General features: G+C 40.2%; 1 protein-coding gene and 1 long non-coding RNA gene across 6 annotated transcripts in view; one reads left to right on the forward strand and one right to left on the reverse strand.

Annotated features, from left to right (window-relative positions):
• METTL15 (methyltransferase like 15) overlaps positions 1 to 27,692 on the forward strand; it is a 199,051-nt gene that overhangs the window by 28,424 nt on the left and 142,935 nt on the right. The gene's annotated exons all lie outside the window — the stretch shown is intronic.
• LOC120404470 lies at positions 8,501 to 13,615 on the reverse strand. The gene is made up of 3 exons (XR_005598011.1): positions 13,575 to 13,615; positions 8,907 to 9,089; positions 8,501 to 8,780 (listed from the first exon to the last, which is right to left on the reverse strand). It is a non-coding gene; the product is annotated as an uncharacterized LOC120404470 (long non-coding RNA).

Raw genomic sequence — 27,692 nt, forward strand, 5'->3', positions numbered from 1 at the left:
TGTCATTATTGAGTTTCATCTTGTTAATTTCAGACCAGTTCTCCAATTTGTCAAGGTCACTTTGAATTCCAATCCTGTCCTCCAAAGTGCTAGCAATCCCTCCCATCTTGGTGTCATCTGCACATTTTAGACTCTCCACTCCATTACCCAAGTCATTAAAGAAAATATTGAATAGTACTGGACCCAGGACAGACCCTGTAGGTCCCCATTAGATATGTCCCTCCAATTTGACAGCGAACCATTGAGAACTACTTTTTGAATATAGTCATTCAACCAGCTTTGCGCCTACTGCATAATAATTTCATCTAGACAACTTTTCCGTAGTTTTGTCATGTTGGGAATGTGTCAAAAGTCTTACTAAAATTAAGGTATATCATGTCTACAGCTTTTCCTCATCTGTTAGGCCAGTAATCAAAGAAGGAATTTTGGTTGGCTTGGCATGATTTGTTCTTGAAAAGTCTATGTTGGCTATTATTCTCCAGTTGCTAACAAACTGGTTATTTGTTCCAGTATCATTCCAAGGATTGAACTTAGGCTGACAGTTCTATAATTCCCTGGGTCCTCTTCATTTCCCTTTTTAACGATAGGTACTGTGTTTTCCCTTCTCCAGTCCTCTGGGACCTCACCCATTCATCCTTCAGAGTTTTTGAAGATAATGGCAAATGGTTCTGGGATTGCTTCAGCTAGTTCCTGAAGTACCCTAGGGTACACATCATCAGACCCTGCCAACTTGAATGCATCTATGTTAATTGTGACAGTAGGAAGATATGGACAGAGCTCCGGCACCTGCAGCCCTGGAGTTCTCTGTCCCTGGCAGGCGTGGGGCCGCAGCTTCTCTCCAAGCTGGAGAGAAGCCGCGGTCCTGCACCTGCCAGGGACAGAGAGCACCAGTGCCCGCAGCCTCGGAGTTCTCTGTCCCCGGTAGGCGCGGGCCTGCAGCTCCTCTTGAAGCCGGAGAGAAGCCGGGGACAGAGAGCACTGGCTCCCGCAGCCTCAGAGTTCTCTGTCCCCGGCGGGCACGGGGCTGCAGCTTTTCTCCACCTTGGAGAGAAGCCGCGGCCCCGCACCTGCTGGGGACAGAGAGCATCGGTGCCCTCAGCCTCGGAGTTCTCTGTCCCTGGCAGGCGCGGGGCCGTGGCTCCTCTTGAAGCCGGAGAGAAGCCACGGCCCTGCGCCTGCCAGGGACAGAGAGCACCAGCACCCGCAGCCCTGGAGTTCTCTGTCCCGAGCAGGCGCGGGGCTGCGGCTCCTCTTGAAGCTGGAGACAAGCCGCGGCCCCGCGCCTGCCGGGGACAGAGAGCACCGGTGCCCACAGCCTCGAAGTTCTCTGTCCCTGGCAGGCATGGGGCCGCGGCTTCTCTCCTCTGCTAGGCACTAGGCGGCGCACATCAATGCACCACATTGGGGATCACTGACTTAAACTGACCAGCTTGAAACCCCGCTATACCACGACCCCGCGTTTATCATGATGGAATTTTTCAGACCCCAAGCATCACGTTATAGCGGGGTTTCACTGTATTTACGGATTTGTTGCTTCCAAAGAAGCAGTATGCCCCAGATTACCAGTTCCACCTCATATCACTACTCTTCTTAACGCACAGCGCTTACACTTAATTTCACTATAAATATATCTGTGTTCATTTGACAAAGCATAGAAGTTCAAATAGCAGCAAGTATATGTATTGGAAACAAATGATTATGTATAAAATAAAATCATAACACGCATTCTAGAGCCTAGACTTAATTAGTAATATACTCTTATTTCTTGTAGAATAATGCTCACCCAAAATCCTTGCAGCGCTTTACAGCCAGGCTGGCTATGATCCTCTTCTCATGAGACAAGCACACCGTCAGTGTGTCCTTTTCACTTTAAAATATACCAAAACAATCTTTTGTCTTTATTCATTAAACAGGATCACCTCCTGATATTTGTTCCTTTTTGTAGATTTTCCCTGTGGTAGATTTCACAATTTCTTAATTGGCAGTTGTCCCAGTGAGCAAATAAGCATATATTGTAAGGCACACAGTACACACACGACCAAACAGGGAGATAGGTATCTGTTACCTACTGCTTGAAAAGAACATTTCTGAGGTATGTCACCTGATGACCTGCCTTAATTCCAGGACCTTAGGAACATATGTATCTATGCTAAAAAATAACTCCTTAAATATTATCTGTACCTACATTTTCAGAATGCTTATGACAAAGGACTACTGGCTCTTGATAGAAACCTTAAATGTCACACTTTGGTGAACTATTATGCAGATATATGACCCCCGGATCCCTGTAAAGGCCTGAGCCCATACACCCTTATGCCCCCAGCCAGTTGGCACCACGGGGTCTTTGGATCACAATGTTCTCTCTCTCTCTCTCTCTTTTTTTAATTATTTTTTTAATGAAAGCAACTTTAGTAATTATGCAGAACTCTGTATTGACCGCAAAGTAATTTCAAATGCCCCCCTGTGTCCTTCCCAGTTTCCTGGTGTGCTTTGCTTGTACACCTCTACCCCGATATAACGCTGTCCTCGGGAGCCAAAAAATGTGAAACCGTGTTATGTCGAACTTGCTTTGATCCGCTGGAGTGCACAACTGCCACTCCCCTGGAGCACTGCTTTATCACGTTATATCTGAATTAGTGTTATATCGGGTCACGTTATATCAGGGTAGAGGTGTACTGTGTGATAAGATATTGTTAAGAATAATATGGAAAAGGCAGTATATATTTCCTTTTTTATTTTTAGCTGATGTTGTCTAAGACACAGCACCTTCTCTTACCTCAGTAACCTTTGTCTTTGTTAAATTCAGCCCTGGTGTAAGTGGGAACAACTCTGTTGACTGAAGTGGGAATTGTGCATGGCTATGCCAAGCATCTAATTTATGGGCTGCAGTTCAGTTTGCATGCCTTAAGTTTTTTTGACAACAGAGTGGCTTTGGATGGCAAGGGCCAAACCTTCAAAAAGTTTGCTTTAGTTTGGATATGTATTCCAAAATGTTTGAAGTTTTATCCAAAATTTAGCAGTGCCTCTCTGCTCCTGAAGATGAGCTAGAAATCTTGTGATCACAGACTTTTTTCACCTGAAATTTTCCTGTATTTTTTGTTTTGTCATGTAAAATATCTTTGATCACAAAATGTCAGTGTTTCAACTTCTGGCACTGGTTGAAACATGGAAATACAGAGATAAGTACATCTTTAAAGAAAGTACACACTTGACTTTTGTGGAAGCCATCACAGAAATAATTAACCATAGGATGGCAACTCTTAGCAGGATTGTGCCCTTATATAGCTGTCCCATATGACATAACATTAGTGAGGCAAATTACAAAATATTGTAGATTCTTGGAGGTTTTATAACAACACATTTCCCTCTTTGTGTATTACAACAAATATACATGTTATGAAGCAAATATTAAAAAAAAAACCAAAACACATTTGTTTTTAACTAGGGAGTACCTGACAATGCATTGTGAAATTTAAAAATCTATAAAAATATCAATCTGAATTCTTCATGAAGGAGGAGGAAAGTTTATCAACATATTTAATAAGATTAAATATTACTATTGATTAAGTCTTAATGATACAAAATTATACTTGTAAATTTTTAGAACATATCTTTGTTAGATGTATAGTTTTTGATTGCTCGTTATGCTTCTGTGTTAGGATAATTCTTCTGCACATTTTGCAAAGGAATGACAACGTGTGTGTTCATATGTGTATGAGTAAATTTTTCAGCTGTAGTGTTTTGAAATTGTGTCATCTCTTAACTGATGAGAGTTGTACTTGCTATAAAGATCGATTGTTCTACTAAAAAAAAAAAATTCATTATGCTCCCAGTAAAATGAAGGCTATTCTTATGGCACCTTTCACTTAATGTGTTCCAACACCTTTTACAGTCCATGGTTGTGTGTTGTTTTGTTTTGAATAAACCTATAGCCTAGGAAACAAGTGTGTCTTTTATTATTTGCGTTATGGATGTTGAGAGGTCTTTTGTTGCTAGGCCTGAGAGCCTTGATTGGTCCTAGGCTCTTGTTGAAAAAGACAGAGAAGTTGCAATGTTTAAAATGTCTTTACATTTAGATATGATCTAAAAGTATGAAAATAAGCTACCTACTTCTGTACAGTTTGTGTGTGTGAATAAAGGGAATAGTGTAGGGGGAACGTTTGTGAGAACATTGTATATTTTGTTGCAAGTACACCTCTACCCCAATATAACATGAATTCAGATATAACGCAGTAAAGCAGCGCTCGGGGGGCCACGCACTCTGGCAGATCAAAGCAAGTTCGATAAAACGTGGTTTCACCTATAATGCAGTAAGATTTTTTGGCTCCTGAGGACAGCGTTATATCAGGGTAGAGGTGTAATACAGTTATCCAGTGTTCATTTTCATGTTTTAGTGCTGTATACATTTGTGTAGTCATTTAGTGAATGAATACTAGTGGTGTGGAATAGTAGATACACCTGCAAATCGATACCGGATCTTTGTCTACTGGTAGTCACCCCAGTAGGTTTATGATAGTTAACACTATGAATATGGGCTCTTCTGATGTATGACGAGTTATCTGAGAGACCTTTCAAAGCTGTTCTGTTCTCTAACCAGCAAGCTTTATTGCTATAAGATCTGAAATGAACCCCTAAAATGGTGTTATTTTGTTTGTGTAATGGAACTGTTTTATCAAGAACTCTAGAGATTGGATTTATATAGCACTAGCAGTAGTGAATAAGGACATCTCTACCGGGTTTGAGCTCATAATAAGAGACAAAACCCCATCTGGGGAGGGCAAACATCAGCGGACATATGTGACCAAGCAACCTTGAATAAGTGAGGTATTGGTAAGGAGTTTAAAATGATTGAGATATCAAAAACTGAATTTAGATTGATGTATCTATGGGGAGGGAGGAGGGGAAGGAAGAGGGAGTGAAGCATCAGCTGTTGTGATGCTTGGTTAATTCAGTTTTTGAAAGTAATTTTTAGCTATGTCTCTTTTCATGGATGAAAGTTAATTACATATAGCATATTTTATGCAGAAATTTTAGCATACCTGTCAGCATTTGAAAGGTCCAGTTAGGGACATTTTTGGAGAACATTAGAGACACATTGTTCAACATCATTTAAGTAAATTGGTCCAAGAGTGCTTTGTGAGAACAGTGGAGAAATGTAAATATCTTGCTGAAAAACTAACAGAGTATGAGCCATTTACTTTTGAAGCCCTAAACTGTCATTCATACCACAAATAGCACTTCACTAGATTTATGACATTATATTACATATAAAAGAAAAAGCTGTTTAATATTTTTTAAATCACAACAGGTTTTCTTCCTATCACATAGAGAATCCAAGATGGTAGCCACAAGATGGTTCATTATAACAATTTGAGAAGCTATGAAAAGTTCTAAAACAATCACCTAAATTCTCTTCTCTGATGGAGGGAAGCTGAAATGGTGACAGTAATATTAGATGTGTTGCAGACATTGTAAAATAAGCAAATTGTTTATCTGTACTGCTTTTCAAGTGCTGACTGGCTGATCATTTTAGTGACTTTCCCCCCTACTCTTTTATTAATAAGCTGGTTTGTGAGTTGCTCTGTTTATACTTCTGAAAATTTATTGGGGAATAACAGACAACTTTCCAGAACGCTTATTAATTAATAATAGGTTTCATTTGGTAGACGGGACATAAGAGGAAATACCATGCAGTATTTTAGGATGATAAAGAAAAAATATTTCTCAACATCCTCGAGTTTGGGGATGGGTGATTGTTTGCAAGGGTTTTCTGGTCTCTCTAGAGATTGCATACTGCTGAAAAATCTTCAGAAACTTTGATTGTTTTCTTCAGTCTTAGATTTATTTACTTTCAGGATGGATTTGATTTAAATCACTAGTCAGGAAGACTCGATTTAATCATGGTTTTCTACAGAAAAGTACATTCTTGTTGGTTGATTTTTATCCACCCTGTTTACTTTAAAACACCCCAGATTTTTTCAGAAAGACTGAAGTACCCAAATTCCCTTTTTAAGTTTAGCTTGTAACTGTATGCTTTAGGATCTGTTGTATGATCAAACAGGTACTACTACTACTACTACTACTACTACAATTTGGGACTGTATGGAAAACTCTTGTGTCACACAGTAGACTGAACCTGACATTTCATCTTTCGTTTGTGTCATGCACTCCATCAAAAAGAAGCATGTCATCAATTAAACCAAAAAAAAAAGTATCGGAAAAAAAACCTGACTTTGAAAGCACGCATGTAGCCCTACTGAATTGGATGGAAAATTGTGTGCTTGCCAGGATGGAGATACTCATTTACAGCCTTCAAATCTTTTTAATCTGACCCAAGCAGTAACAAATAAGAATAAACAAAACAACTTGAAGGGTCCACCTAATTTCATGATGAATTGATCAGCCTACAGAGTAGCACGTTACAATAATCATGGCACAGAAGATTTCAGATCAGCCGACAGAAATAAATCCCTCGCTGTAGACTATGTGAAACTAGTTTTTTATGCACATTTTTTGCACTTGTTTCAGAATTGAATTCTTAACTGTAAACGCTTTTTTGAAATGGCTAAAAACTAACTTTATGTATGTATTTAATAATGATGAATGAACTCAAAAACTTCAGCGTTCAGGTTCACTTGGGATAAACATCTTGAAGTGCAACTGCTCATTTGAAGCTTATCCAAACTATTTAAACCTCTTGAGTCTACAAAGATTGCATGGGAATCTCACAAGTATAGACTTCCTAATGTGCTTCTAGTCCTCGCCAGGAATAACAGCATACAGTTGTCCTCATGGTATTTCATCACTTCTGGCTCTGGTTATGTTCAGAGAGCAGAAGTTAATAAAAATATCCAAACACTTCAGAATATCAGGGGAAATCTTAATTTCAGTTTGATTCTAAAAATGGACAAAGATGCACTTAGGAGGATTAGTTGTTTTATCTAAATATTCTCCCATCTGTTGTATTTAAATTGTGAGGTGAAAGGTAACTCAGTTATAGAATGGTTTCAGAGTGGTAGCCATGTTAGTCCATATCAGCAAAAAGAACGAGGAGTACTTGTAGCACCCTAGAGACTAACAGATTTACTTGGGCATAAGCTTTCGTGGGCTCTATGGTGCTACAGGTACTCCTTGTTCTTTCAGTTATAGAATGTGTATCCTTTACAGTGGTGGTACTGAAAAGCTTTCCAATTGTATCCTTTGTATTTTCAGAAATCTCCTGTACCTTCCCTGTTCTTCCTGTAGAAAATACCTTGAAGACTACAAATATTGCAGCTGGCTAACTGCAGATCTTATTTATACGTACAAAAAACTACATTAAAAGAATTTTACAGTTGCCCATTATTTTTTAACATGGGACAAATGTATTCCCTAACCACCTTCTAAAAAATAATCTGGACTGGTTTTTTTGTTTGTTTTTTGGGGGGCAGGAGGAAAAAGTCAGCTGGAGGCAGACAGGTGGCAAAGAAAATTTACACCAAAGTGGTTACAATTTGGCAAAATTTATAAGCAACTGAAAGCAGGATCTAGTAAGGGAAAGGGTCAGACAACCTTAGACATTCCTACTTGTGCCTCTATAATAAGGCAAGTTTTAAAGACTATCCACTTTTAGCTTCAATTTGTATAAACTAACATATTACTTGCAGTCGGGATTTTTCAGACATTTATTTAAAACTAAATCCTTTTAATATTATTTACTCTTCTTTTTTTTTTTAATAAATGAAAATAAATCCATACTTTTCAAATTGCCTCTTCCTACTAAACTTTATTAGAAGGTCATTTTATATTCTTCTGGTCATCTCAATTTAACACAAGGCTCTTGCTAAGAAGGTCAGTGAACCTGCTTTCCTTTTGATCTTGCATCCTTATGGGTGCTTGGATATTTCTTCTGTAAGAAAAGTTTTACTGGATGAGTCAGTGCACTGAGTCATAGGCAGCATGAAGCCTGTAGTGCTGTAGACTAACTAATTGGTAACAGTCTCAAATTTAATTAAAGCACAGTTGTCAATTCAGTGTTACTGATTGACATCCCATTGCAGCATTTTGTTTTTTGCAAACTTACTTTAATTGTTCTTTGGTATTAAATATTTTGTTTTAAGGTCTTGTTTCTGTTGAACAGATCTACAGTTGTCTTTGTGCTTTCTACCCTATTAATGAATTGTATGCCATTTGTTTTTAATTTATCCCTTGCTATGTCACATCTTTAGTAATTATATTTTTTACCGTGCTTGTGAGTTTACAGCCTTTCAGACTCCTTTGAGGGAAATCTTTTTTAGATTTAATTGTTTCATATTCAAGACAGTCCTGTTAGCCATGATGAATATATTCAGTGTGCTCTCTTTCACTTCCCCTCCCCCACTCTCCTCCACCTCCGTAACGTCATTGTGCACAGTTCATTAAAAATAAAACAGTAATTTTGTCCTGTGCTTATCTTCAGGATAGACTTCTTATACAAACACATTAAAAAGAAATCCTTGAATAGGTAGATACTTTTCCTTTTCGGTGTACCGCTCTGCACCACCAGTACACTATTTTAATCAAGTAGGCAGCGCCTGTTTATCCGAATGACAGCCAAAGGCCCAATTAGTGACCACACTTTCTGATGTCAGCCAACTTCTGCTCTCCTTTTTATCATCTTCCTTGTTTCTTCCTCTGTCTCCTCAAGGAGCATCACAGAAGCAGCTGCCTACAGCATCTTGTTTTGTAGCAAAAACCTCAAGGTCTTGGAAGGACAGTAAACCAGGGACTGTTGTCATTCTCTGCTGCATATAAAAGAATGTCTGTGGGAGAGGTAGGAAAAAGAACACTTCAGTTAGCTGTGGGCCACTTTTCTAGAATCCAGGTTTCATATTGTGCAGACCTCTGATGTGGATATTATAGTAGAAGAGCTTGAAGCTGCTTCTCACCCTATCCTGTTGACATATAGCACAGGCTGAAATTGGAGTAGTGAGGTAGAAGCCTCTCCACATGGAGCCATAAGGAGGAATTGTGGGATTTGGTGATTCCTTGTTAGTTCTTTCCATGTTTACTATTTTTCCTTTTGAGCGACCTCCTTTAGATCTAGAAGTCTTGCTAAATTGGACCATCTACTAGAGGTAGGGTGGATAAAAGTAGATTTAAAAAAATTAATCAGATATCATAATTTAAATTAAACACGTTTTTTGTTTTTAAGACTTATTTAAGATTAAATTTGAAATTATGACAACCTATATCAAGCCTTACACTTACTATAATCTATTAAAACAGTGTTTCCCAAACTTGGGACGCCGCTTGTGTAGGGAAAGCCCCTGGCAGGCCGGGCTGGTTTGTGTACCTGCCGTGTCCGTAGGTCCGGCCGATCGCGACTCCCACTAGCCGCGGTTCGCTGCTCCAGACCAATGGGAGCTGCTGGAAGCAGTGCTGGCTGAGGGGTGTGCTGGCCACTGTTTCCCGCCGCCCCCCATTGGCCTGGAGTGGCGAACCGCAGCCAGTGGGAGTCGCAATCGGCCAGACCTGCGGACTGAGGGGTGTGCTGGGGAAAGCCCCAGGCAGGTAAACAAACTGGCCCGGCCTGCCAGGGGCTTTCCCTACACAAGTGGCGTCCCAAGTTTGGGAAACACTGTATTAAAATAATGTAAAATTAATTAAAAACAAATAATGTCCAAGTAGGACATGTTTATTGCCAAAGTTTTAAAGAGAGTCAAACCACTGAGCTGGTGGCAGGCACTGGCTAAGCATCCGGAACCAGAGTCGGTTCAAGTGGTAAACCAGTTTTTCCCAGCTGTAGCCTCTTCTGCAGGTACAGAGACAATGTTTTCTTCATTTTCGTTTATTCAACTAGTTCAGTTCAATAACTAGTTCATTCAAAGTTAAGAAAACGTTTGGGAGTTTGAAAGAGAAGTAAAGTTTGTTTTCCTCTTCCAATTTATGAATAAAAACAAGTTGTGAGAGGATAAGAGAGAGTTGTTCTAAAACCTTGAAGGACATGGTATCCAGAAACAATGAATTCAGTTAACTAACTACAGATTCCGCCTTTGTTTAATAAATCAGCATTAAATGGAAAATATGTTTTGATAAACATGTTTACTTTTCTTATGTATCCGGCACATTTAAGGCAACTTTAGTTCATTAATGAAAAACAATTTCAAAATCTTTTTTTGTGCACTGATGTCTTCTAATTTCCATCCAATGCAGCTTGACACAAATCATAAGTAAAAATTTAATCTAGTAAATCAGAAAAACATCCATAAAAACTTAATAGAAAAATAAAAATTAAGAATCTGAATAAATATATGTTAAGCTTTAAAATTGCTTAAATAAATGTGTATAAACATAGTTTATGTTCCTGAATATTAAAGAAAAGAACTAAATTTAGTGCAAAGCCTATAGCTCAGGAGTCGGCAACCTACGGCATGCATGCCAAACACGGCACGCAAGCCAATTTTGAGTGGCACGCAGCTGCCTGCCGTGGTCCCGGCCCCCAGCCCCACTCAGCCCCCCCCCCCCCGCCCACTGCTCTCCCCTGCAGGGGCAGGAGGCAGAAGCTTGGTCCTGCGGCAGCCAAGCTTGCCCCCTCCCCCGCTTCTTCCCCCACCGTGGTGCTTTCCTGCCCCTCCCCCTCTCCTTCCCTGCGCCAATCAGCTGATGGCCCTTGCGCGGGGGAGGGGGAAGAGCGGCAGCCTGCACGCAGCTCTGTAGCGGACACAGAGAGAGGTAGGGACGGAGCCTTGGGGAAGGGGGTGGAACAGGGCATATCCCTTCCAGCCCCCTGCCATGAGCCGCTCAGGGCAGGGGGCTGGGAGCACCCCTACGAGCCCTCTTCCCTGACCCTCCCCACATGCCCCAGCCCTCTGCCCTGAACCCCTCCACCCCAACACACACCCAGCCTTCTGCCCTGCACGCCCACAGCCCCATCTCTCTGCCCTGAACCCCTCCACGCACCCAGCCCTCTGCCCTGACTCCCCCACACACATTCAGCCTTCTGCCCTGCACCCCCCATGCCCCCAGCCTTCTGCCCTGATCCTTGAACCCCCCCACAGCCTTCTGCTCTGAAACCCCCAACACACACCCAACCTTCTGCCCTGCACACCCACAGTCCCATCCTCTGCCCTGAGCCCCCTACACCCAGCCTTCTGCCCTGCACCCCCCCAGCCCTCTGCCTTGATCCCTGAACTGCCCCCCCACACACACCCCAGCCTTCTGCCCTGCACCCCCCCCCCCAGTTCTGGGATCCCGGCCGCAGGCCCTGCTCAGCCCGCTGCCGGCCTAGGTGAACAGAACCCCAGGCTGGCAGTGAGCTGAGCAGGCTGGCAGCATAAGATCAGCATTTTAATTTAATTTTAAATGATGCTTCTTAAACATTTTGAAAACCTTGTTTACTTTACATACAACAATAGTTTAGTTATATATTATAGACTAATAGAAAGAGACCTTCTAAAAATGCTAAAATGTATTACTGGCACGCGAAACCTTAAATTAGACTGAATAAATGAAGACTCGGCACACCACTTCTGAAAGGTTGCCGACCCCGCTATAGCTAGTTGCAAATCAGCATGTTTTAATGGTTACCAACCAGTGAGAATAAATATTTCTTGAGGAAAATAACTAAAAAGTGTAAATGCAGAACAAAATTAAAATAGTTGATTTAACTCAAGGTTTCCTATTTACCAAGTTAAATCAGGAATTGGTGATTTAAATCACTTTGATTTAATTCAATCCATTCTGCCTAGAGCTGGATGAAAGCAGCACTGGTGGTCTCTCACTGAAAATCATTAGGGTTCACAAGAAAGAACCTTTTGGAAGTTGCTCTGGACTAGCAAGATGTGTGATAAGAGACTTCCTCTTCTTTTATCACTCCAGTGGACCCAGAGAGACCCACTTAGGGCGTTGGTCAATGATCCTTTGAATAGGAAATTACAGCAACTGTCTAGTGCTTCTGTTGTCTCCTGACATCATTATTTACTCAGCTCTGAGACTTGGACTCTGGTTGTGGATTTTTGTTGTTTACTGTATCGCTGTTGGTCTTTACCCCTTCATAACCTACCAAATGCAACTCTTTAGTTGTCCTACCTGATTCTCCTTGCTCACTGGGATTTTAGCTTTGCTCGTCCTTTCATCCCTTCCCCTCTCTTATTCCAGCAATCCTTTCTACTGTCTCACTTCAATCCCGAGGTTCCCCTCAAAGTCCCCATTAAGTTTTTATAATGTAAGTTAATACATATACATTTGTTTTTAAAAGAATTACTTGGAACTCACGTAATGCATGCCTGCCATCATGTTGATCACTCAGTTTGAGATCTTGTGAAAACAGGCTTTCTGAGTGACCTTTGGCAAATCAACTCACCTATCTATGCTTCAGTTTCCTATCTGTAAAATATGGATAACACTCCCCTCACGTGGATGTTGAGTCGTAATGCATTAATTTATCAAGGTGCTTTATTACTATGCTGATGGACATTATAGGAATGCCTATAAAAGAAATGCATAATAAAATTAGGGCATTGAAATATTATCTAGAGCAGAGGTAGGCAACCTATGGCACATGTGCCGAAGGCAGCATGCAAGCTGATTTTCAATGGCACTCACATTGCCTGGGTCCTGGCCATTGGTCCAGGGGGCTCTGCATTTTAATTTAATTTTAAATGGAGCTTTTTAAATATGTTGAAACTTTATTTACTTTACATACAACAATAGTTTAGTTATATATTACAGACTTATAGAAAGAGAGCTTCTAAAAAGGTTACAATGTATGACTGGCATGCGCCACCTTAAATTAGAGTGTATAAATGAAGACTTGGCACACCACTTCTGAAAGGTTGCCGACCCCTGATCTAGAGAGATCTCCTGAACGTGCCCATTTTTCACAGTGTTTTTTTGCTCTCTGAAAAGGTTTTAAGCTGAAACATCAAGCTTTCTAAACAATCTTAGACATTGCATAGAAGAAATCTTTGTTGAGGGCCTCCCATTTCTGGTGGGACTAAGGAATATCTTCCTTTAGAGCTAAAGCGTCCTACTGTATGGAGAGGGAGGGCTTCAGCTGAAAAGTCATGAAACTTAGATTGTAAGCTCATAGATCAGGTACTGTCTCTTCATGTTATATACAATAATGACATTTAGTTGTTAAGTTCAGGAGGATAGCTGTCTGAAACTTGTGTACAGTCTCAAGCAACTGTAGCTTGGAAACACATTTTTCTGCTAATGTAGCCTTGAGTAAAGAGATAAAGGCACTGGTGCCTGTGCAGAATCTTGTTTTTCTCCCCCCACCTCATTTAATTTTTTAGCACTTAAGATTTCTTTAGGTCAGGGTATTGCTAGAAAGAATGTATCTTATTTTATCTAATCTAATCTAATCTAAATTAGATTTGGGGGGGAGGGATAGCTCAGTGGTTTGAGCATTGGCCTGCTAAACCCAGGGTTGTGAGTTCAATCCTTGAGGGGGCCACTTAGGAATCTGGGGCAAAAATTGGTCCTGCTAGTGAAGGCAGGGGGCTGGTCTCAATGACCTTTCAAGGTCCCTTCCAGTTCTAGGAGATTGGTATATCTCCAATTATTACCTTTAAATTGGTGTACTGAGATGAGGAAATGAGTTTTCTTACCTGTTAATGGGATTTTTGCATCTCAGTACACCTATTTGGAACATCCTCTGGTAGTGGGATTCTCATTTACTTTAGTCAGGGAAAGTATTCTGGAATCTTTCCATGCACCAATGATATCATGTGTTTTAAAAAAATGTTTGTGCAACACAAATACAGCTTGTTAGTTTTGCTTAACTTTGATAGTACATACTTTTTTCCCTTTTCTGCATTTTGATAAAATATATGGAGTTAGGTAAGCAAAGTATTGGAATGTTACAGTCGATGATTTTAACAAATGTTGTAGAAAAGTTCTCTTGGCTTGTTCTTCCAAGTGGACGAGAAAAACACATGAGATGGGAGCTGAAATACCATTTTTGAACTATTTTTTTGAGTCTCTTGTCTGCCTGTTAGGAGAGAATAATTAGAGAATTAAGATTTCATTTCAGCAACTGTTATGCAAAATTTCTGTCTTGGTGACCTAGGTCTATTGAGTGGGTAAGAGTAAATGCTCAGAACCTGATAGAGCTGGCATTTAGAAAATCCAACAGATAAAATTTAACACCCACTGAGGCATGAAACTGAAACAATTAAGGTACCGGTTTTAGAATGATTCCAGTCAGAGGCTTTAATTGTTAGGTTAATTTAACAAATAGTCCATGAGGCACATTTGGAAACATGTTCTGAGCACAGTGGGCTTTTTTGTTTTGTTAAAGGCTTTCCTAATTAATTTAGGAATCTCTCTTTCTCTCAGTAAGCCAACTTCATTAGGTTTTGTCAGTAAATAAATATATTAAAATAATTAAAAGCACAGTAGTGCTCATGAAGTTGTACATTTAGTTTTTGAGTTGCTTTTTAAAAGAAAATATTAAATATATTTAAATATAAAATATATTAAAATATTGTCATCCCAAGTTCTTTCCTCATCAAGAAAGAACAGACCTTATCTTACAATACCAAACTCAGTATTTTACTTACCTATAAAGACTTCAGCAGATTAAAAATGTAAGAAGTCTGATAAAGGAGATTTTTAGATTAAATATATTTTGCATAAAGGAGCATGACTGATGCATAGGAAAATCTTATCAGCTTAACGACCTCACCAGTGGACAGAACACATGAGGTCAAGTGTTGCTCTTTCTTGCCTCTATAAAACCCAATTGAAGTTGATGGGATGCACACACTGGAGTGCAAACATTTATAGAAGAAGAGGGACAGTCATAGCATGGGTGTTCGATCTCTGTCTGTTGCTGTGAGATCAGCTAGCAGTGCTGCTTCTATGCCATGTCTAGGCCTGCAGCGTCATTGGAAGTATTTAAGATATCCAGTTTTGATGGAATTTTCTCGGTCACATTTTCCATAATCTCTGAGATTTTGAAGTCATCTGCAAAATCACTAGTGTTCGAATGTTGGTTTCTTAGGTGTGAACTGGACTATTGCATTTTGTCCACTTCTCCAGCAGTAGTGGATTCATATTCTCAGTCTATTACCAGTGAAAACGGGTATGGAACTATTTCTTCTGTGTTGGCACAGACCTCCTCCCTTGTTCTATGTATGCTGTCCATGAGAGTATGCTTGGTGCTCACCTGTGATAGTGTATTTTATTCTCTGGACTTGTTAGCTGTGAAATCGACTGACTCTTCTGATATCTGTGATTGTACCAGAAGGAAACATTTTAGGGTGTTAGTAGTGAACCACAAGAGCCAGTGTAAATGCAGAAAGGCTAAACATAATTTTGTAATTGGTTACTTAAAACTTATTTATTTGATGAATGCTTCCCTACTTCTGATTTCATAGTGACATCAACACATTTCTGTGCTTGGCTCATCTTTGAGTTAATCTTTGCACTTCATCTTTAATGCTTTTCATATACTTGCTTTTTATGCATGCCTTTTAACCACACATCACAATTTAGATGTGTAAGGATACTGCATGCATGTCAGATAGATCATTGCTGCTTTGATGTATATAGCTGCTCCATCCTGGCCACCCATTGCAGGTTAAATAGAACTGTAAAAGATCTGTGAACCTTCTTGAATAGAAGAACTTGTCCACACTTACCAGCTACTTAAGATTGTCCTCTCATTTGCCCCACACAGGGACAATATTAAAGGTTTGGTTTATATCTTGATTGCTGTCTCATTAAGAAGAGAACAGATGCTCTTTGTAATGATGCTGATTCTGGTAGGACCCAACTGAGAGTGCCAATTCAGGACAAATTGCTTAAAGCAGGACAGTTACAGCCCAAGGCTGCGGTTTCTTTGCACACCAAGGCAAACCAAACCAGCCAAACAGTGAAGACTTTGGTTTCACCCCACTGGCTAACCACAAGTCACACAAGCAATTCCCTTAGATACTCCAGTTTCCCAGTATCACCACCAGTGCCACTCGTTATGGGGACAAATGGTTATGAAAACCAATACCCCAGTAAAAGAAAAAAATGGGGGTTCTCTCGATCCCAAAAGACCAAGCCCCAGACCCAGGTCAATATACAAATCAGATCTTACCCACAAATCATGCTGTTGCCAATCCTTTAAGATCTAAAATCTAAAGATTTATTCATAAAAGGAAAAAGATGTAGATGAGAGCTAGAACTGGTTAAATGGAATCAATTGCATACAGTAATGGCAAAGTTCTTGGTTCAGGCATGTAGCAGTGATAGAATCAACTGCAGGTTCAAATCAAGTCTCTGGAGTACATCCTCTGCTGGGATGGGTCATCAGTGTAGAGCTTCCATTTGTAGCAAAGTCCCTCCAGAGGTATGAAGCAGGATTGAAGACCAGATGGAGTAGCTGAAGAAACTTTTTATAGTCTCTTGCCATGTGGGCTCTGCTTTCTTTGTCCCAAAGACAAGCTGTCCATCACATGGCATGGAGAAACCTCAGAGGTCTGTCCATAGGCATGTCCCTGCATACCTTGTTGAGTCACAAGGTGTGTCTGCCTTCTCTCAATGGGTCATTGGACAGCTCATGGTCCTTAATGGGCCATCAAGCAGGCTAGGTAGAGCTGACACCAACTTGTCTGGGGTGTCACCCAGAAGCATAGCATAAGTTTGAAATACAGACAGTATGGAGCCAGTATTCATAACTTCAACTACAAAAATGATACATACATATAGACAGCATAATCATAACCAGCAAACCATAACCTCTCCATAGACCCCTTACAGGACAACCTTTATACAATGTTTGTTGCAAATATATAACAGTGGTCGCAACAGTGATCTATACAGTTACAGATTATGTCAATAACATCACACTCTTCAGTGCCTCTTTGTAGTAAAAGCATCCAAAGTCCTCATTGTTAAGTAGTAGTTTCAGAGTTATATGAAATAGTTCTATGGCAACAGCGATAGATGCTATCTCAAATTGCGTCTTCAGGTCGGTTTTCCTTTCTCGTGACTGATAAGTCTGATTCTGTTTCCTGAGCTGTGAACAGGTTAAAGACCCATACTGCAAAAAGATTTGTGGACTTGCTTAATAGAAGAAATGAAATTATCAGGATTTAAGAGTAAAGTGTCTGATCCCTGACACTATCAGAGATAATCAAAATCATTCAGAAAGATGGGGGACAATATGATTTGTTGTTGTCAGATTAGCCTCTAAACCAGAGGACAAAAATACTGTTAGTAGTCACTCTTAGAACTGCAGAAATTCTTATCAGATGTTCCTTTTCTCCCTTTTTATACTCCTAAAGAACCATAATCACAATATCTTATCTGATTTATATTAATTTGTCCATTCTCAGAGCATAGAGACCTGTTTTTCATAATAGCAGTCTGGTCCTCCATCCCATATGTGTTATCATGTAAAAGAGGGACTAATCACTGTTTTCTGAACAGCATGTTTTTTCAGTAGTACAGCCACTGTGTTCTGAATGAAATGTGAACTCTATTCCTTTGCATCTTTTAAATGTAGACAAAGTTCTCCCAAGAGGAGAATTTATCTGGAAAGCAAGATAAGGTGGTGGTTGTTCGAAGTAGCTGGTTTACTTCTCAGCAGAATATAAAAATCCTGCATAGATATGAAAGTTTGCCAGATGCCTCTGATCTGTAATAAGAAATATTAGTGACGGTTCACCCAAAGCTTCAGAAAGGAGTTTCAGGGCTTGGCTACACTTGTGAGTTGCAGTGCTGGTGGAGGCTTTCCAGCGCTGCAATTAGTAACTGTCCACACCTGCAAGGCACATCCAGCGCTGCAACTCCCTGGCTGCAGCGCTGGCTGAACACCTGGTCCGCTTGGGGTGTAGCGAGTGCAGCGCTGGTGATCCAGCGCTGCTCGTCAAGTGTGGACACACACCAGCGCTGTTATTGGCCTCCAGGGTATTAGGAGATATCCCAGAATGCTTTTAAGTAAATTACTCTCTTTTGTTTTGTTATGCAGCCTCTCTTTGTTTTGTTGTGAATTCGGAGAGCTCCCGGAGCTGCTTATCTAAACAAACACAGCTCCTGTTTGCTGTGATCAATCTGTAAGTGACTGTGAACAATCAAATGAGATAACCCCCTGCCTACTTCATTCACAGGGGTTGAGTGTTTGTTTGATGAGAGAAAGGGGGGGTGGGGAGAAAGGGAGTCCATGCTGCTTATCTGGTCTGCAGGCTGTTTGCAATTAAGAGTAAGGGGTTTGGAAAATTTTCTGATTTTCAAGGCAGGGAGCTAATACACAGTGTTGGCTCCAAAAATCCACTCTCTCTCTCTCTCCCCCGCTCCCTGACACACTACACCCCACCCCCCTCTTTTGAAAAGCACGTTGCTGCCACTTGAACGCTGGGATAGCTGCCCATAATGCATCACTCCCAACAGCGCTGCAAATGCTGCAAATGTGGCCACACTGCAGCGCTGGTAGCTGTGAGTGTGGCCACACACCAGCGCTGTTCCTACACAGCTGCACGACCAGCGCTGTAACTCCCAGCGCTGCAACTCTCAAGTGTAGCCAAGCCCTCAGTCAAAATGGATTCAGTGAAGACAACATCTTACAGCATATTGTATATATGTGCTCCTACTATTTAGTCTGTTTCTAATTCAGATTCTTTTTGAGCATCCTTAAATCAGCCACTTTACATAAAAGAATGTTTAAAACACAGTTCTACACTGAGAAGTGACTGTGAATTTGGGACCATCGTACTGAAAAGCTCTGTCCCCTGTGTGAATTCAGAATCATAATGCTTGCTTCAGTGACAGAAGGTTTTGTGTACTGCTTTTTACTTTTTAGCCCTGCACAGCCAAAACAGCTATGGTAGAAGGAGCTGGATTTGCTTCCTTATCATACATCAACAGAATAAATGGACACAAATCCGACATCAGGAATGGTAACATACAAAAGCCAGTAGGAAAACACTTCAATCTTCCTGGACATTCTATAACAGATTTAAAAGTAGCCATACTTGAACAAAAAAAACCTTCAGAAACAGACTTCAAAGAGAAACTGCGGAAATAAAATTCATTTGCAAATTTAACACCATTAATTTGAGCTTGACTAGGGACTGGGAGTGGCTGGCTCATTACAGAAGCAACTTCTCCTCTCCTGGAATTGAGACCTCCTCATCAATTATTGGAAGTGAACTACATCCACCCTGATTGTATTGGCCCTGTCAACACTGGTTCTCCATTTGTGAGGTAATTCCCTTCTCTTCATGTGTCAGTATAACAATGCCTGCATCTGTAATTTTCACTCCATGCAGCTGAAGAAGTGGGTTTTTTAGTCATGAAAGCTTATGCTCAAATAAATCTGCTAGTCTTTAAGGTGCCACCGGACTCCTTGTTGTTTTTATCAACAGAATTGTTAATGAAGTCCTAATTACAGGGCCAAATTATTCCCTCAGTTACGCCTATGAGGCTTCATTATAGGCATAAATGTTACCAGATTTTCCCGCTAGTTTGGGGTATGCTCATTTATTAGGATTACTCTTCGTGGGGGTGGGATGGGATGTTCTGTAATTCTATCCATGTACTGCTTGTGTTCTGATACAGAGTTCTATGTCTCCCTGCTGCAAGTCCCCTCCCAATGGAGTTATCCTGTAGGACACCCCCCCCACACACACACACACAGCGCGTCTGAGCGGACCAGGTTAATCAGCACTCCCAAGCTGACCTCTTACATGTCCCTGGAATCAGTAGGCTGGGTTGAGCAGCATTTCGAAGCTGTCACCCTCATAGGCCCTTGGATTCAGCAGGCTGGGTTGAATAGCACCTCCAAGCTGTCACCCTCTCATGCCATGGGCACTGCACCGGAATAGAGTACTCCTGAGCAGGCTGGGTCGCGCAGCACTTTCAATCTGCCACCCTCATATGTCTCTGGACTAGCAGACTGAGTCAAGTGGCACTTTCGGTCTGCCACCCTTATATGCCCCTGGACTCAGAAGACTGGGTTAAGTAGCACTTCCAAGCTGCCACCCTCATATGGCCCAGGTTCAGCACATCCCTATCCCCACTTTCACGTTACAATTGTACTGGTAGTAATCCACTTGATGAGCAAACCCCACAGGATTTTGGGCACTGCAGGGATCTTTAGCTTAGGTATGAGGAGCGTTGCTGCAGAGCGAATGATATAACTTTGGATCCATTTCCTATCTCCCCAATACTACTACAATATTACTATATTATAAAAGTGTCAAATAAGGTCTTTATGAAAGCTCATGATCCACTGGTGATTTAGTATCATTTTAAAATGCATGTATTGACACTATATGAGGAATTACAAAGACTCACTGACATAAGTCTGTGATCAAATAAAGGGAAAAACTGGTTTTCTCCTAGACAGCAGGGAAGGCAGCTATCTACTTGTCTCCAATGAAATTAAGCAAGGTGTTACCAAAAACAGTGGAAGTCCCATTTACATATGAATCTGCTGAGGGATGGGAAGTCCCCAGGAAGGGAAGAACAGCATGAAGTCATCCTGTGTCTGGGGACAAAACAGTGAGATTGGGAAGATATAAGGAGAAAGAAGAAGCCATTTTGGCACCTGTCAATGGACAGACACCTGGGGGCAGAGCTCTTGCAAGCTGAGAAAGATGGGTCCTTCAACCAAGGGAGTTGAAGTCTCTGGGAACTGAATATAAGTGAAAAACGTGCTTAGGCAAATATATTTCACCTAGGAAGACAAGGGAAGGTTCCTGACTGAGATAAAGTCAGCCATGGCTGGAAAGAAAAAGATTGGCAAGAAATCTACCTTGAACCAAGGCTGTAGCTTGTTGTCTGAGCCACTACAAAGCATATTTTACTTTTGTTTGCTTGTAACCATTTTGCCTATGTCCTTTTGTTAATAAACTGGTTTTATTTATACTATAATCAAACCCAGGGCTGTTTGAATGGAAGAGGATTGTTAACGCCAGTTAAAGTGATAAACTGTGCTTTTGTCTCTTTAAGGGAGCAACAAACCTTATTAATTCTTAGTATTCTAGGAAGGGCTGGACACTTCAAAGCAGACAATTTTGGGAAAATTTGGGACTGGGGTGTGTTGGGGTTACCCTGGAAGGAGTAACTAAGGCTGGTGAAGACCAGGGTGGGGCTGCTGGGTTTTAGGCAGGCTGCTGGAGTCAAGAGTGGTGAACCAGGGTTGCACAACACACAGGCACTCAGTACATGCTTGTATGTTGTCTCGGAGTTTCTGGCCTTAAAATCCAAGATTCTATTAAATTATTTATTTCTGAATATTGGGCATTAAATATTTGTGGTAAATTGTTTGTAATCAATCCATAGAGTGGAAAAAATTGAAAATTGAAATATATTTGAGAAAATTGTGATCTGTTTGCAGTTGTTCTCAAAGCAGAAAATGCAACTAAATATGTGAGTAAAGCAAAGAGGTAGATGGTGGATTTCAAATAAAAGGCAGAAAAAAAATCTTAAGAGAGATAGGTCTTTAGAGTTTTATCAAGTGCTGAAAAATTAACTCTTTTAAACTTTGAACTTAAAAGACAATTTAGTGGTACAGTAAAAGTAAACACTGACATATCACTGAATTTTTAACCTATTAAAATGGAAGTTTTATTTAAATTGTAAAAGCAAGGATGAATCATTAAATGTTTTATAGGCATTTACTATCATTTCACTAGTTGTTAGTCCTCTCTAATGATTAATAATTATGTTAGACTACCTTTACCTGCCTGTTCTGAAGAGAGATGTATTTCTCAGAATTATGGAGTTGCTGGTTGCTTGTCCAAATTTAAGGTTGCAACCACGGGCTCATTGGAAACCAAGTTTTCAGTGCCCTTAACTTTTTATTGCATGAATTGACATAGTAGGCTTACTCTCAGGCCTGAGGAGGGTGTTGTTCCCCAGTAATTTAAAGGAAAGTGGTCCAGCAGTTTAAGAGTTAAAATCAGGTGAACCAATATACCTTTGTTTGAGTGGACTGTAGTCCCACTTTTTATGTAAATTGCTTATTGGCATCCAACTTCATTATTTTATCTTCTATATACAGTCCAGAATTACTTCTTGAATTCACACGACCCCTACATCTCAGAAAGTTTAATCTACCTCTTCTATTAACAAAATATATCCTTAGCAGAACTTCCAACTATAGCACCTTATTAACACTTAATGGTAGATGTGAAATTACATACCATAAAAATAGCTGTGGCTTTACTGGTATCCACAAGTGAATTTATACGTGAATCATAGGCAGGGATAAAGGGTCATAGTTACAGTAGTTTGTATGATATTCATTGCGAATTTCTGGATTTGAGACATCATTGTGCAGTTGTCTCAACTGTTATTAAATAGAAATGTGTACTGTGCTATCTAGATAACCTGATAATTCCCAAATTTCTGAACCTTTATTGTTTTAATGTTTTTGTTCTGCAGTTTGTATTGGTGTCCTCCCCCTCCACCCGCCGAATAACTATTCATTGTGAATCAAATGATTATTTAAGCAATAAAGCACAGTAGGAGGTGGCATTATGAATGTGAAATAATCATTTTCCTGTGGTGTCATGAGACAAGAAGTATAGCCTTTTGCTTTAAATCCTCAAGGCTGTGATTATTTTCTAACTGTAGTCAATGAAATTCCCTTACTAGCGCTATAGTAAATGTTTGGAGAAGTAACATACATTTCCGCGCTTGAACTAAGATGTTGCCCATAATCAGAATACTGAACATCCGAGCTGTATCTTTCAGACATTAACATCTCCCTTCTAAAGCTGATGAACAGTCATTCAAAATGTTCCTACTGAAGGAGTTTATAAATGCCTAGTGTGAAATCCTGGCCCTTCTGAAGCGAATGGCAAAACTCTCATTGGTGTCAGTGGGGCAAGGACTCAGTATATAAATTAGTAACTAGTAATTTAAAATTATGTAAATAGTTATTTAACTTGATTTATTTTTAAGTTACTAATTTACTTTTAATACTTTATAAAAGTTACACCTCCATCCTTTCTTTTAAAATATTGTAACTTCTAAAATTTACATTTAATTTTTATTTGTTAATTGATTCATTGTGGTGATTGGCATAATATTTGTTTTGGAGTTAATATTTTTTGTCATGGAATTTTATATAGGCTTTTCTTGAAGTAATTACACTGGTAGTTCCAACAAAATAGTTTACAAGAGAGAGGAAAGGTTGGTGTGCATCTTTAAGAAGAACAAGCATTGTTGGAGGAAATCAAATTACAGTGTATTATACTACAAAGAATATAGCCACAAGTATGAAGATTACTTTCTTAATTAGCCAATTTGTAAAGTGTGAAAATGCCCTGACACTCTCACCAGCTGAATTCTTTGGGGTTGTCGAGTGCAAATCAGGACAGAAATTTGGTCCAATAATTCTATCAGCTGAACTCCATTAATAAACTTAGCATGGTTCAGAAAATGTTTTTATGGGGAGATGGAAGAGGTTTCTCCAGGACAAGTGAATTAAAAACCCCGCCTATAAGAGTATACAGTGCAGCACATTGTGTCCTTTGCAACTTCAGTCTTCCTTTTAGTGAGTGTTTGAAGGTGTGCTCTGTCCCTAGCCTCTGAAGCTGGGAGTAGATGATGGGATAAATGATTGCCTGTTCTGTTTATTCCATCTGAAGCATCTGGCATTGGCCACTGTAGGAAGACAGGATACTGAGCTGGATGGGCCATTGATCTCACCCAGTATGGCTATTCTTATGTTCTCAAGATTTTCTCTGCATGTCTCACCTTTTGTGAGTTGTCTTCACCATTCCACCCTTGAAAGAAAAATGCCCATCTAATCGTCCTGGCCTTTACAGCTGTACACCTCATTAGTTTTCTGCTTTTGTCTCATTTGACTCGTTTCACCACTTCATCACTTCACTTCACCACTTCACTGGTTTTGGCCACCCATTTGTTCACTTTTCTCACATTGGTGGATGATCTTTTCCCTAGGCAAGTATCTATTCTGGTGATGGCAGTACATTTATTAGGTGCCCTTGGTTTGATGATTTTTAAGGTGGTTACACACTTCACCTAGGGTTGATGTTGCTGCTCTTGAATGGTTTCATTCTTTTCTCTTTGGGAGATCTGAGATGTGAGCATTGGGCAAATTCTTGTATACCGCAAGAACTCTCTAATTGTTTTTTATTAGTAGTAGTAATACTAATTTATTCTAGAGGCCTGGAGTCCTCAATCTAGATCAGGATGCCATTGTGCTAGGCACTGTACACCAATGTAAGGAAAAGTATGTCTCAGCATGGATGGTGGTGTCTTCAATATGTCTGTGACACCCAGCTTTATATTTGTATTTTGATTCCCACCCAGCAGTTGAATGCTTTTCCTAGTATCTGGCATGGGTTGGGGCTTGGATGAAAGCAAGATGGTTGAGGAGAGCAAATAAGATTTAGGTGGTGATGGGGAAAGCAACTGGAAAATTCAAAAATAATTCTCTGTTTCAGAAATGGAGTTTAAGCATCCTCCTGTTGTTACTTGTGTTTACAGCCTGGGTGTCTGGTTAGAGTCTCAGTTATTGCTGGAAGACTATCATTCTACTACAGCTAAGGCTGCTAGACTGCATTTTATGATTTGTCTGGCTTTTCTTTCCAGTGTCGACCTCACCACCATGATTCATGTCTTTATCACCTTGATATTAGATTACTTTAGAGCAGTCTGTTTAGGGCAACACCTTTAATCATCCGGAAGCTGAAACTAGTGCAGAATGTAAATTAAGGTAAATTTAGGTATATGCTGCTTGGTAAATTGAGGGTATGTCTACACTGCAATTAAATAGCCCCTCATGAGTCACAGTTGGCGTAGGCCAGCTGCAGGTTTTTAATTGCAATGTAGACATACCCTTAGTGTCTGGTCAAGAGCATGTTCAACCAGTGCTCTGTGAGCCACACTGGATACCTTTGTGTTTCTGGGTGGAGTTTAGGGTGTTGGTATTGCCTCTGGTTGAGATCAGTAGAAGTGCTCAAACTGGAGCCTCCTCATTATGAAAGAGAAGGATCTGTTGGCAGGGCAAAGTCATTCTCTGTGCATGGCTCCTTTCCTTCTCATTTGAAATAGCTCAAATCTGTTGTGCCTTGCAGTATGCTATAAATGTAATTTGTTTAGGTGGGCTGATGAGAAATAGGGGTGAAGTATAGAAGAGGTGTGGAATTGGTTCATTTTATTTTTATTGGTGTTGCCTGATTATTTAGTAGTTATGGGTTGGGTTAGGTTAGTATTATGGGGCTGCTGGTGTGGGTGTGTAGGGTGGGTTGGTTGGTTTGTTTTCAGGTTGTGGTGTCTTCCCCCTCCACCCTTTTCCCCTGTGTATGTATTGTATTTTTAAGGGGTGAGTAGAGTGCTCCATAAGCATTTGTTGGTTTTGTTTATTTAGATTTATAAAACTGAAACTTAGGACAGGAGAGAAAGGGAAGTAAGAAAACTCATTATTTCTAAATGATTTGGAGCCATCAAGTTATGCTCATTGGTTTGTTGAAGTGAATGGGATTACTGATAGGTTTAAAGTTACGAACGTGCTTAAGTGCTTTGCTGCACTAAAGCCATTGTAAATTTACACAATTCTGTGAATCTATTACTATTTTCATCATTCTCTTTCCTCCTATCCTTATCGCTCTCACTTGTTTGATCTTAATAATAATAATAATAATAATAATGGCACCGTCGCTTTTTACAGAGCATGGTGTGTGCTCCGATGAGGTCTTTGATGGCTGCTGAGTCTGATGTGCGAGTGACAGTCCTGTCCAGAGGTAGGGCATACCCATGCACTAGCAAAGCTCTGAATCCGAGCAGCAGATTCTTTCCTCCTCTGAGCCTGGTCATCACAAATCTTGATCCAGAATGGCATTCTGCACTTCTTTCCCAATCATCCACAGAGATTGCAAAGGATACTAAAAGTCATCCTTGCAAGCATCCCAAAATCTTCACAGTGATCTGCCTCTCTTTCTAGACCCTCTGTGAGCTTTAGAGTACAGCACACTCTTCAGGATCCTGTAATCTGGCATTCGCTTGACATGTCCAAACCACCCAAGTCTTTTCTTACTAATCAATGTTCTCATGAACAACATACCAGCACGATTTAACACTTCCACATTTGTCACCATGTCTTGACATCTTATTTGAAGAGTTTTACACAAGCATCCTGGTATGGAAACTGTTTAGCCTTTGGTATGTTTGGCATAAGTTGTCCAGGTTTCTGAGACATATTGAAGATTTGGATAAACCACACGTCTCATAAATATGGATTTTCACTTTAGTTGACAATTTGTTAATGTTCCAGGCTCTGTCTTGCAAAAGACCAAAGTTCCTGGCGGCTTTGCTGATCCTACTCGTGATCTCAGCATCAAGATATACATTGCTGGTAACAGTAGAGCCAAAGTAGCAAAATTTATAAACAGCATCTAGATGAATACCATCTAAGGTGGTATCTGGAACTGGTTCTGAAGAGCCTTTGTGCATGATAAGTCTTCTTCAAGCTTATTGCTAGCCCAAAGATTTTACATGAATCAGAGAACTTGGTAATAAGATCTTGTAAGACACCAATACTGTGAGCCACAAGGGCCTCATCATCTGCAAACAGCAGGTCTCTTATTATGATCTCTTTCACTTTTGTCTTAGCTCTGAACCTTTCAGTGTTAAACAAACCTCCATCATGTCTAGTGCTAAGATAGACTCCCCTTCGAACATCGCAGAACTCATGTTGAAGCAGAAATGAGAAGTAAATATTAAACAATGTAGCAATGTACCTCCTTGAACCTACTGCTATTATCCTCATTCTCTTCCCTCCTCTCCTCATCACACTCATTTGTTGGATCTTAAATGACATGGTAAACTCCTTGGGAAGGAACTGTATCTTCTTTGTCTGTACAGTGCCTAACACAAAAAAAGCTCTGATACTGATAAAGCCTTTGGATACTACTGTAATACAATCATAAATAAGCATGTCACCATAATTATTTCCCTGTATGTTTTGGTAAGACTATATACTGTTTGCAGGGATTTCCTTACCACTGTGTTCTCCAAACTATGGGATGGTAATTAACATTGCTTTGAGTTCAGTGTCAGATTGGCAGAGCCCCTGGGTTTTTTGTTTTTGTTTTTGCCTTCCTCTGCAGCATGGGGCACTGGTCACTTGCAGGTTCAAACTAATGTAAATGGTGGATTCTCTCTGTAATGTGAAGTCTTTAAATCGTCATTTGAGAACTTCAGTAACTCAGCCAGAGGTTATGGGTCTGTTACTGCAGTGGATGGGTGAGGTTCTGTGGCCTGCAATGTGCAGGAGGTCAGACTAGATGATCATGATGGTCCATTCTGGCCTTAAAGTCCATGAGTCTAGGCGTATTTTTCTTCCTGCATTTTAAGATAATAGTGTGTTAAATGTGGTTGCCAAGTAATGTCCAAGATGCAGCATGTATTTAATTTGTATAATTGCTAGATACAGTGACTGTGTGCTTTTTTTTATCCAATAAGAATTAACAAAGGTAAGCTAAATCAGCTCATCATTTTGTAACATAATATCACAGATAGTATTTACTCATAAACAAAGAGTGCTGTCAGAATGTGAAAGGGTTAGTACATTGCCTTCTGTTCTTTCCAGCTTTTGGAGAAGGGTAGATAGTGTCTATATTAACATGCTAAAACGATTAAGTTAAAATTTTTTATGTAGAATATAATGTATGGTGTGTGCTCATTATTTAAGGCAATGCACTCTTTATTCTTTATGCAATTAACTGCCAAAGGTCTGCATTTAAAAAATAAAC

The sequence above is a fragment of the Mauremys reevesii genome, linkage group 4 (genome assembly GCF_016161935.1).
Source record: "Mauremys reevesii isolate NIE-2019 linkage group 4, ASM1616193v1, whole genome shotgun sequence".
Classification (NCBI taxonomy): Eukaryota; Metazoa; Chordata; order Testudines; family Geoemydidae; genus Mauremys; species Mauremys reevesii.